Below are 10,410 nucleotides of genomic sequence, written 5' to 3'. Positions count from 1 at the left end.
TGATCCATGAATTCTTTTCAGTCTTTCTGTCTGAAGCTTTCTGGCTTCAACTTGTAGGATAGCACTGATTTTTCTTTTGCAGTTTTGTGGGAGAGAACACAGGAGTGTATATATTTCACCACAAGGGTGTTTTATGAGTGTATGAAGAAAAGATTTTATTACTAGTCAGAATCATATTATTCATGCAGTAAGGTCACCATGGATGCTTAAGCTGGCCTCTTGTTTGCATTATCGTTGCCAGCTTCAACTTCATTTCACAGTCATCACTTATCTTTTTCATAAGGTGATAGTTATACCATATAAGGTAACATCATGTGTATTTATTGCTTAATAATACAAAAGAAGTCTGTAGTAGACAAAAGCTTAGTCTGTTAGACATAATATCTGATACTTGCCAAGTAGCATTTTCTACAATTGTGCCAATTAAAATGTGAAATTGCTGCTACTTGATTTTGAAATCTCGTGTTCTGCCACTCTGCAGATCAGCTTAATCTGCCCCTAAGGTGCACGTTCTGCTGCTGATGGTCAGACGTGCAGTTGTGTCAAGCTCTTCCTACCAATCTCTCCTATGAGGACAGAAACATCTTTCTTAAGAACGACACTTCTCATGTCAATTCTAAACTGAGCGCAGCACCAGCACCATCAACTGCTACAAAACTTTACAAGGGAAACTGCATAATTTGCAGAAGATTTTGCCGGTTGAAAATCTTCACGGAGAAGGTTAGTGATTTCCTGCTCAAAGCTCCTTTGGCAGGTGAATCCCATGGCCTCTGGTCAGATTTCCATCATTTATGTTTACAGCACTGATGCTTTGTCCCATGGAGAGATACTGAAAGTTTGTTCCCGGACTCACAAGATAGTAGTACTAGGGACTAGGATGTCTGTTGTCTTGAGGAGATAGAGAAGGAACTTTCATGGGATGGTGAGGAGGAACATGGGTATGAGTATTAAATGCTTTTCAGAGTTAGGAGTCAGCAAACAAGCAGTGTTATGAAGTTGTTTAATCTTAACCACCATCAGAATAGGAAAACTATTTCTGTTCCATAACTGAAAACAACATGGGAAAGGTCCTTTAGTGCTCTGCCCATAAAAAAAAAGCAACAGCCCACTGATCTGACTTATCCTAGACCTATATAGAACCTAACGAAGTCAGGAAGAGGGCTGCTCTATACCCAGTCCACTTTGAAATCTTCTAAAACTTATCCAGAAGTGCTGCCAAGGCCTGTATGCAAAAAAAAAAAAAAAAAAAAAAAAAAAAAAAAAAAAAGTCTGCAAAAAGTCAACATTGCTGAAATAATCCACTTTAATTTTGGCACTCTACCCCATGCAAGTGTTTTTTTGTTTTGTTTGTTTGTTGTTTTGCTAACCAGCACAGAGCCTTTGGAAGAAAGGCATACAACACATTTCCTATCAGGTCAGCCTCCATAATAAGATCAAAGGCTATCTATCAGCATGCTAAGAATCTGGAGGAAACAAAATAAAAAGAGGAAAATGAAGATCAGTCCTGGTAGACATTCCTAAAGGCTTTTTTTGGCTTTTACCTTAACCAAGCACATGTTACAGCCATGTTTGACATCCTTGCCCAGCACAGTGTTGAGCCAAACAGAAGCTGACTTTGGAGATGGTCTGACTACATCTGTGTCTTTATGAATTTGGCTGTGCAGAGTGCAGCGAAAAAGACATTTCAACCACCTCCAGCTCCTCTGAACTCAACTGATTGCAAATTGGCAGGAGGGCAGAGAGCTGGTAATGACAGCAGGTGATGATAAACAAGGCTCTGTGGAATGACAGTAAGGAGCAGGTGGGCCGTTTGGGATTACCCAGTCCAGTCTCAGTTAGATTTTGACCTCACTCTGCAAACAAGACCTGGCCTGAGAGGGGATCAGTTCTGTACGTGTTTGCTGTTATGTTCACAGCTGTCTGTAACATGGGAGCTTTATGAATTGGTGATAAAAGCAGGAAAAACTAGCTGGGAGGTGGAAGGCAGGGTAAGGGGAGGAGAAAAAAAGCTGTTTGGAACACTGGGGAACTTTTTCAGGGCAAAGAGCCACCTTCCAGTCTCACTCAGCTTTTCTCCCTGCTCATGCACATTGTCCTTTCTGTTGTTGCCCATGTGACATTAGTGATGGACTGGTCCAGGCTTGTTTAAAGAAAGGAGAAACAGAGGCAGCCAAAGAGCTGGTTGAATGCCTCTTGTCAAGATTCTGCTCTTTCTATTCTTTGGTATCTTGTTTTTAGGAATAGATGCACATATCTGGATTTTCTTTCCTGTTCAGTTCACTGTGAACTCTAAAATGAGCATTTCTAGCTTTCTGTATTTGTATTTCCCCTTCTATTACTATGTCTTTAGTACATAGAAATGACTAGCATATCTTTTACAAATTCTACAGCTTCTCTATTTAAGGAATAAATAGTTTAAGGAATAAGTAACAATCGTGAAGCAGGGGAATTGCACATTTTCACAGCCATAGAGCACTTATTCCTAACACCATTTCACAGCATACCAATAGTCTACACTGTGTGCTGGAATAAAAGCAGCAAAGCCTTGTAATGCTACAGCACCATACATTAAATATTTACAGAAACCTAAAACAAGGAACTCCAGTTTGTGTGTGAACAACCAAGTTTGCAGACTGTTAGTGTTAGACTAAAAAGCTTCTAACACAGCACACGGCAAATACATTAGTGCTATTTTCCAGAAAGCATCATTTTCCCAAGTTATAGGTCTTGCTGACAGATGCAGTGGAAAGGCCCATTCTGCCAATTGTCTGCTTCCTTCATATCCTCTGATTTTGGTGCAAGTTTAAAGCAGTGTGCTTTAATAGCCTCAGCCCACTATTTTGAAAACTTGCAATGTTATATATCTCTGTGGAAAGTCACATCTCAATGACATTTGGTTGGCACAGTGGGTTTTGAGAAAAAATGTATGAGAAACAGTGTGAGCCTGTATGCAGTAAACTCCCATTTTATTTGCTCATATATCACTTTGTCAGGGTTTTCAATAGTTCTTGTGGAAAATGTGTGAATGAAATGTAAAGCAGCTTTTACATACAGTAAGGGTTTTTTTTAAACATAGTAGCTATTCTCACAACCTATGGCACATACGATGTGCTGGGTAGTACAGCCTTGTCTCCCTGTTAAAAAAAAACACCCAAGTAAACTCTTTGTCAAATTACCATTTTGCAGGACATGTCCGAGGCTCAGTAACTGGTACCCAGCCATGGACATGAGGGAACCGTACCTTTGCTTGCTCTTGCCAATATGATGCTGTGGTTATGGATTTAGAGGAAAGCTGCTGCACATTTCCAGTTCAGCTTCAATCTGGGAACTGTGCAAGCTGTAACCCAGCTGCAGCCACTCTTGCTTCACACTGTAATTCACTGCCAGCTAATAATAATGTGAAGACTCCTGGAGCCTTTTTGCACAGCAGATGAAACGGCAGACTTACAGAGTTCAGGAACAGGGAGCTTAGAGCCTTATGGATGGGCTGACAATGCAGTTCTTGGCATCTCTGTAGGAATGGGTAGATGGGACAAAAAGCCAAATCCATGTTGGGGCACGGAAATGTATTTGGAGACCTTGAGCATCAGTACCTTGCACTCCTCCTCCTCCTAAACCACACAGATTGAGTTTACTACAGCCTATTACTAATTACTGTAGCTTATCAGTGGTATCTTCTAATCTTCTCTAAGCATTCTAGCTCTGTCATTCAGACCAAAGGGTGACTTCATAGGTATTTTTCATACATGTCAACATTTCAGCTTGCTAGAACTTGAGCACCCTTAGGACAATCTTTGTTCCAAACTATCATTCCTTTAAAACTCACCTCATTTAGTTACTACAAATATTAGTGCTAAAGATGAAAGCTATAAAATAAACATCACAAATACAGATGCTCTGTGTATGAAGCACATACACATTGAAAAGCTTGCTGTCATTTGCAATGGTTAAACCTTGCATAGTTTCCTCAAGAATCAATTGAGAAAGATATAAATAAAACAATCAGATCTCCAGAATGTGCTGCTGAGGTAACTGCAAATTTTCTCAATTCACTGTTAATATGGCAACAGGCTATTTGAGAGGGAAAAACAGAACTGGAGAGGAGAGAATAGATCTTGTAAGACTCAGCTGTGCCTGTCAGAACTGTTAAAAGAGTAATAGCTTTTGTTAGGCAATAAACTGGAATCCCTGCTGTGCTTCGTATAGTTTCCAAAATTTGTAAATGCAGCCTGTTTCCAAAAATTAATTTGCTTCTGCATAAAAAACCTGAAGTTTATGTGGAGTGCTTTAGAGCTTTCTCACAGTATGCTAATCGATGTCTTACTTTACCTGAATTACCATTCATCAGTATTGAACAGTTTGATTACTCCCTTTACGATGCCATATTACTGCATAGATCACTTTTAATGAGATACCAGTGTAAAAGCAATATGTATTCCCCAACTTTACATAGTGTTTAATCCACATTCTTTATAGCCCAAGGCAGTGAAAGTTGTGACTTCTCAGGGGATAGAAACTCTTACATTTTCCTTTTAAGCAGAAAGAAGCAGATCCTGCAATAGTGCATTAACATTTCCCAGCAATGCCACATCAATGGCCACAGGCCAGACTTTGCCATTGAGGGGCCCAGCACCCAGCAGTGACTTTGCTCCAGCAAACAAATGCAACCGAGTGGGACAGGAGTGAGATGTGAGGCTGGCCATCTGCACAGTTTTATCCTTTGTGAAGCTTTTTGGGCAGGGGTGCCTGGAATATAACTACTTGCTGCCAGTAATTATTTTTAAAACAGAGCAACCAATCTATTTCATACTGCACGAAAGGAGCAACTGCTGTGAAGTCAAATATGGGTGAAACACTGCTCGCTGTTCCTGTGCATATTGGGGTTTTGGTGGTTTGAGAAAGGAGATAAATGCTTGAGTTTTGGAAGATCATTTCATAAACTCAAAAGCTTCCGGCTACCAGATTATAACTTGGAAATCAACAAAGAAGGGCAGCAGAGCTGTGAAGGGTCTGGAGCACAGGTCTTGTGGGGAGGGGCAGATGGAACTGCGACTGGTCAGTTTGGAGAAGAGGAGGCTCAGGGGAGACCTTCTTGCTCTCTGCGAGTCCTTAAAAGGAAGCTGTAGCAAGGAGTGGGTTGGCCTCTTCTTCCAGGTAGCGCTGATAGGATGAGAAGGAATGGCCTTAGTTTGAACAAAGGGAGATTCAGGTTGGATATTAAGAACCATTTCTTCCCAGAAGAGTGGTGATGCCCTGGAAAGGCTGCCCAGGGAGGTGGTGGAGTCGCTGTTGCTGGAGGTGTTCAAGAGCAGTGTACCTGTGGAGCTGAGGGACGTTGTTATGGGCACGGTGACAGGTGAGTGGACAGTCGGAGTTGGGGATCTTTGGGGTCTATTCCAACTGTAATAATTCTATGATTCTGTGATTCTATATTTCAGGATTAGTAAGGATTACATCTGAATTCTTTTCTGTAAGTCTGATGTCATTATGTTGGCAATACAGAAAATATCTTTATAGTCTGGGGCTGTTTATTTAGCCTGAACATTAACAACAACAACAAAAAAAAAAACAACAAAAACAAAAACAAACAAACAAACAAAAACATTCAAAACATCACAATATATTTTAAGTTTATAGATTATTTAGAAAAGCAATATATATACATATATATACCAAATGTTAGTACCTCTGTACGTCCTTCCTTGGGGTCCCAGCTATGCCTAGTTATGCTTTTCTGTCATAAATATTTATGTTACATGTAACTCTGACATTTATAACAGAGTTCTCAGCAACTTTTCAGTAAGCATTTAATGCAAATTGGTATTATTTCACCACTGAGGGAAGCCCAGCAGATGCAACAATGTTTGAGCACCAGAGTGTGTGACTCAGCTGTATCAGACACACATGAATCCAGTACACCTCAATGTTTCCTTGCCATGGAGAACGTAGGACATATAATTAAATGTGAACTCTGTCTGAACTTTTCCTTCAGCTCAGTGCTAAGTTATGTAGCCTTCCTGGTGTCTAATGAGAGTGAAATAGCACTGCAGGACTAATTTAACTCCGACAAAAACAAACAAAGCCTGAGATGGCCATCTGATGGAGGCCAGCCTGTTAGTAATTCCTGTGCTCAAAGACACACTTGTTTTAAGCTGAAATAGCTCTTTTTTTTTCCCCCTTGCATTTAGTTTAAAAAAGAGCAGCAAAACTTTTATGGTGGTTACTTGCAAAATAGCATGAGGAATCATAGAATCATAGTTTGGAAGTCTGGTCTGTAGGTACCATTCTGGTACTTAGCACTGTCTTTCTGCAGAAGCGACTTTCAGTGAAAAGAGTTACGTTTCCAAGATAGCTGATTTCAAAATAAACATGAGATGTTTTTTGAAAAATAGCTGGGCTTTTCGTATTTCCCAATTGTCAATGAAAAAAGGAAGTTCACAATCCCATATTTTTCTATAATCTAGAACCTGATGGAGCTGTAGGAGTTCCTGTTCATAGAGGGGAGTTGGACTAGATGGCCTCTAAGGGACTCCTCCAATTCAAACGATTCAAGATTCTATGATTCTATGTAACAGCTACCTGACTACTTTCCAGGGGTTAGTGGGGCAGGGCTTTCCTGAGACAGAATGTCACTTTTTTTGGTTGCATGGTTGCATATCCATACAAATATACATGAACATTCATATAAAGAGGCATTTGAATTCAAATATTTGTTTACAGGAGCAAGGAAGAGGGCTTTTTGTTGCTTCTACATCCATGAAAACACACTGAGGTCACATAACAACAACAAAGAAATCATAGAATCATAAAATGGTTTGGGTTTGAAGGGACTCCAAGGATCATCAAGCTCCAACCCGCCTGCCACATGCAGGGCCACCAACCTCCATCTCTAATACTAGACCAGGCTGCCTAGGGCCCCATCCAACCTGGCCTTGAACACATCAGTGTACTCGAAAAATAAAAGAAAGAACAGAAATGTATTATTAATAATGCAAATCGCATTTCAACACTAATTTTCGTATCTAATCAGATGTTAAACTTCTCCCAGATCATTTGTTTCTGTGCAGCGCAATGTCAGATCTCGGGTCTTGAAGCAAAGAAGGAATTTGCCTCATTTTCACTGCTGCTAACTTAATGCTCTGAAATTTCTGCTGTTCAGCACAGCAGAGTGCACCCTGTGTAACACTGGCTGAAGTCTCCCCAAAACATTGTAATAGCAAGGAGTACAGGTCTGCAGGCTGGTGCAAATCCCAATGCAGCTTGCAGCCCCTCCAATAAAACAGAGCACTGCTTCCTTATGCCTATGATAGAGACAGTGGGGTTGAATGGATGGGAAGCAGAAGGCACTCTAAATAATGAACTGCTGAGTAAGAGTTAGGTCAGGATTACTGTACGTAGGGTATGGCTATCAGCAAGTGGTAAAGTGAATGGTAATGGTCTCTGAAAAATGCATTCAATCAGGGAAATTGCCCCACCTGTGGCTCATTAACAGGATTAAGTCCTGATACAAAGTGACAGTCAGCATTATTTGTTTAGGCAAAAGCTGCTCTCTTTGTACTTTTTGGCATATCCAGCTGGCTTTGACAATAAGGATCTGAGGCAGCTAGTGCAGCTTTAATGTTAAATTAGCCAGGACTAAGAGCTTGCCAATACAGAAACAGAAGAGCAGAAACAAAGTGCTCTTTTTTGCAAAGCTGGCACATGGGGCCAGATCCATTTCGGTAGCGCCCATGTGGTAGGTGCTCCACTGCAGGCATTAAATGTCACTTTGTTACCAGAGCCACACACTATCGCGGTACAAGCCATGCTGTGCTCCTTGCAAACACCCTGGGCTTGTTGGGAATCTATGCTCCATGCTCCATAGGAAAAACCACAGCACTGCCCTTTGTGTAGAGGATGCTCCGGTGGCAGAGAACAGAAAACTGTTCCAAAGTATAAACAAGAGATAAAGCCCCAAAGTCCTCAGCTGCTAAAAATTAGTGCTGCTACTGTGAACTGCTGCGGCTGCTGGAGTACAGTTTATTGGAAGAAAGCTGAAGCATGGTCTGCAGCGCGGTGCTGATTCACTGCATTCCAGCTCTGTGCTGGGGAGGAGCTCCTGATTGGGGATGGGTTTGGAGAACAGAAAGAAGACGTTGTTTAGAAGTTGTTACCTTGCTGGATCTGGGTAGGTTGCCCAGAGAGGTGGTGGATGCCCTGTCCCTGGAGACACTCAAGATGTGCTGGATGTGGTTCTGAGCACTTGATGGAGCTATAGGGTATCCCTTTTCATTGCAGGGAAGTTGGACCAGATGAACTTTAATGGTCCCTTCCAACTCAAACAGTTCTATAATTCTGTCATTCTTATTGGTTTAAAAAGAATTATGCCTTCAAAGTTACCTACTAAGCCACTGCTGATGGAGCAGAGTCATTATGTAGGAGGGCTGTGGGGCACTGCCTCATGGTCATCACCCAGCAGTGCTTGAGGTAACCCTGTGAACTGCAATTCTTTGTGTTGAGGGGAAATCAGCAGACTTTTAACAGACTTCAAATTCAGCATAATATACACTGGTATCTTAAATAAAAATGAAGTATGCACTGAAACTTAAAATATGCTGCTGCTGCTGCTGTGACCTTTGGCATTAAAAGGGAAGAAAATGCTAAAAAATTTCATGTCCTAGCGCAGATGCATCCTAATGATTGAGAATCAGGCATGCAAGATAAAAAGAGCAGTGTTAAGAAAAAGAGAAGTCTGTTACATCCAAGAAGTGTGATCAAAATCCTGAATACAGTATTTGCAAAGAGGAGGTTGGAATAGATACTTCAATCAAGCTGCTCCACCTCTTTACAAAACAAACTTCTCTGTGGCTACTGGCGCGATACTGAAAATAATTGAGCAAGGCTGTGGAGCCTGCCATCACGTACAGCCAGAAAAAGGCCACAGATAATAGGTTGTAACACAATCTAAGTGTCCCTGATGTGAAACCAGAATGATTTCAGTGGGGCCAGAGTATTCTGCTTGTTTAGTATAGACTTATGGATATAGTAATTCTTAGCCATGATGGAAGCTTGCTAACATACTCTAGCACTCAGGGCTTTTACCAAAATGCTGTCTTCTGTTATGTACTTTTTTTGGACTATGACCCATAGTATGCATCAGATTTGATATAAATATGAGCCACTGAAGACCAAACTGAAATCTCTAAATCTAATATAATCTCAGAGATTATAACATAAACTGCCCAAAACAAAATAAAATGTGACATTAACACAGAGGATGTAGATGACCATAAGCAGTTTTTTGAACTAATAAGAAATAAAGTCATGAAAGACCTGAGAAATAAATATGGAAAGCAAGAGGGAAACCAGGATAATTTCCTTCTCCATCCATTAGAAATGGCCTGTTTCAGATCCTAAACATATTGAAAAGATTAGAGCTTCTCTTCCTTTGCTCTGAATGTATCTATTTTATGATAGCAGTTTTTTAACAACATGTAGACATTCCGTGTCTGTTTCCTTTTGCAAGTATATAATCTCATAACATAAAAAATGGAAGAAACAGATTCCTGCATCTAGGCCTACCTATTCCATCAGGAAGGAGGCTGTGCCGCCAACCAGGAAAGATAACCTGAAATACTTTGCTGTTTCCTCCAGATAGTTCGTCATTCTTTAAACAGGGTTTTCTCTTTTAGTTGTCTACTTGTTTGGAAAGTGCTGCTCAGAGTTGTGACTGGGATAGCTTTGTTGTTTAAGATATTAAATAATCACCAACTTGACATCATTGGATTTGCCTTTGGCTTCCTTTCAATCCTTGTGTAGGGTATTCCCAGAAAGTAGAAAATGAGGTGGTGGGAAGGGACATTTATGCCTATTGTATGCCCTATATCAGAGCTGAGATATAGCTGGAGCTTCTGCTGAGAAGAGACCAAGAAGTGCTCCAGCTTCCTGCAGTTTATGCTCAATTCTTTATGTGTAGACAGATATCATGGAATGTAAGCAGACACTTCTCAGCAGTATACTTCTTTGGAGTGTGAAATCAACTTGTGGTTTTAAATCTTGCATTGAAGTACAAGGAAACCACAAGTGCTCGTACTCATATTTTATCAGTGGATGTCCCAAAGTTTTATAAGTGTGGAAAAATATCTTGAGGGATCTAAGTCTTGCACAGAAAATAAGCCAGTTGGATTTATTTGGCTACTGCATGTTGGATAACTGTATAGAAACTAAACTGTAGCACAGTAACATAGAGACATCTTTTTTACTTGAGTTTATTCCAAGCATTGTAAGTCCACAGAGATTTAGGATAGAGACACTGTGACCCACAAGGGTACTTAGCTCTCAGTTTGTAATGTATATTTGAACAAAAGCATTCACCTTTTTATTCAAAGTTCATTTGCATTCATTGCATATGTAGCTGAATTTTTCCAATTT

The sequence above is a fragment of the Tympanuchus pallidicinctus genome, unplaced genomic scaffold, assembly GCF_026119805.1.
Source record: "Tympanuchus pallidicinctus isolate F22 unplaced genomic scaffold, pur_lepc_1.0 scaffold2, whole genome shotgun sequence".
Lineage (NCBI taxonomy): Eukaryota > Metazoa > Chordata > Aves > Galliformes > Phasianidae > Tympanuchus > Tympanuchus pallidicinctus.
Note: the sequence above shows the minus strand (reverse complement) of the source record.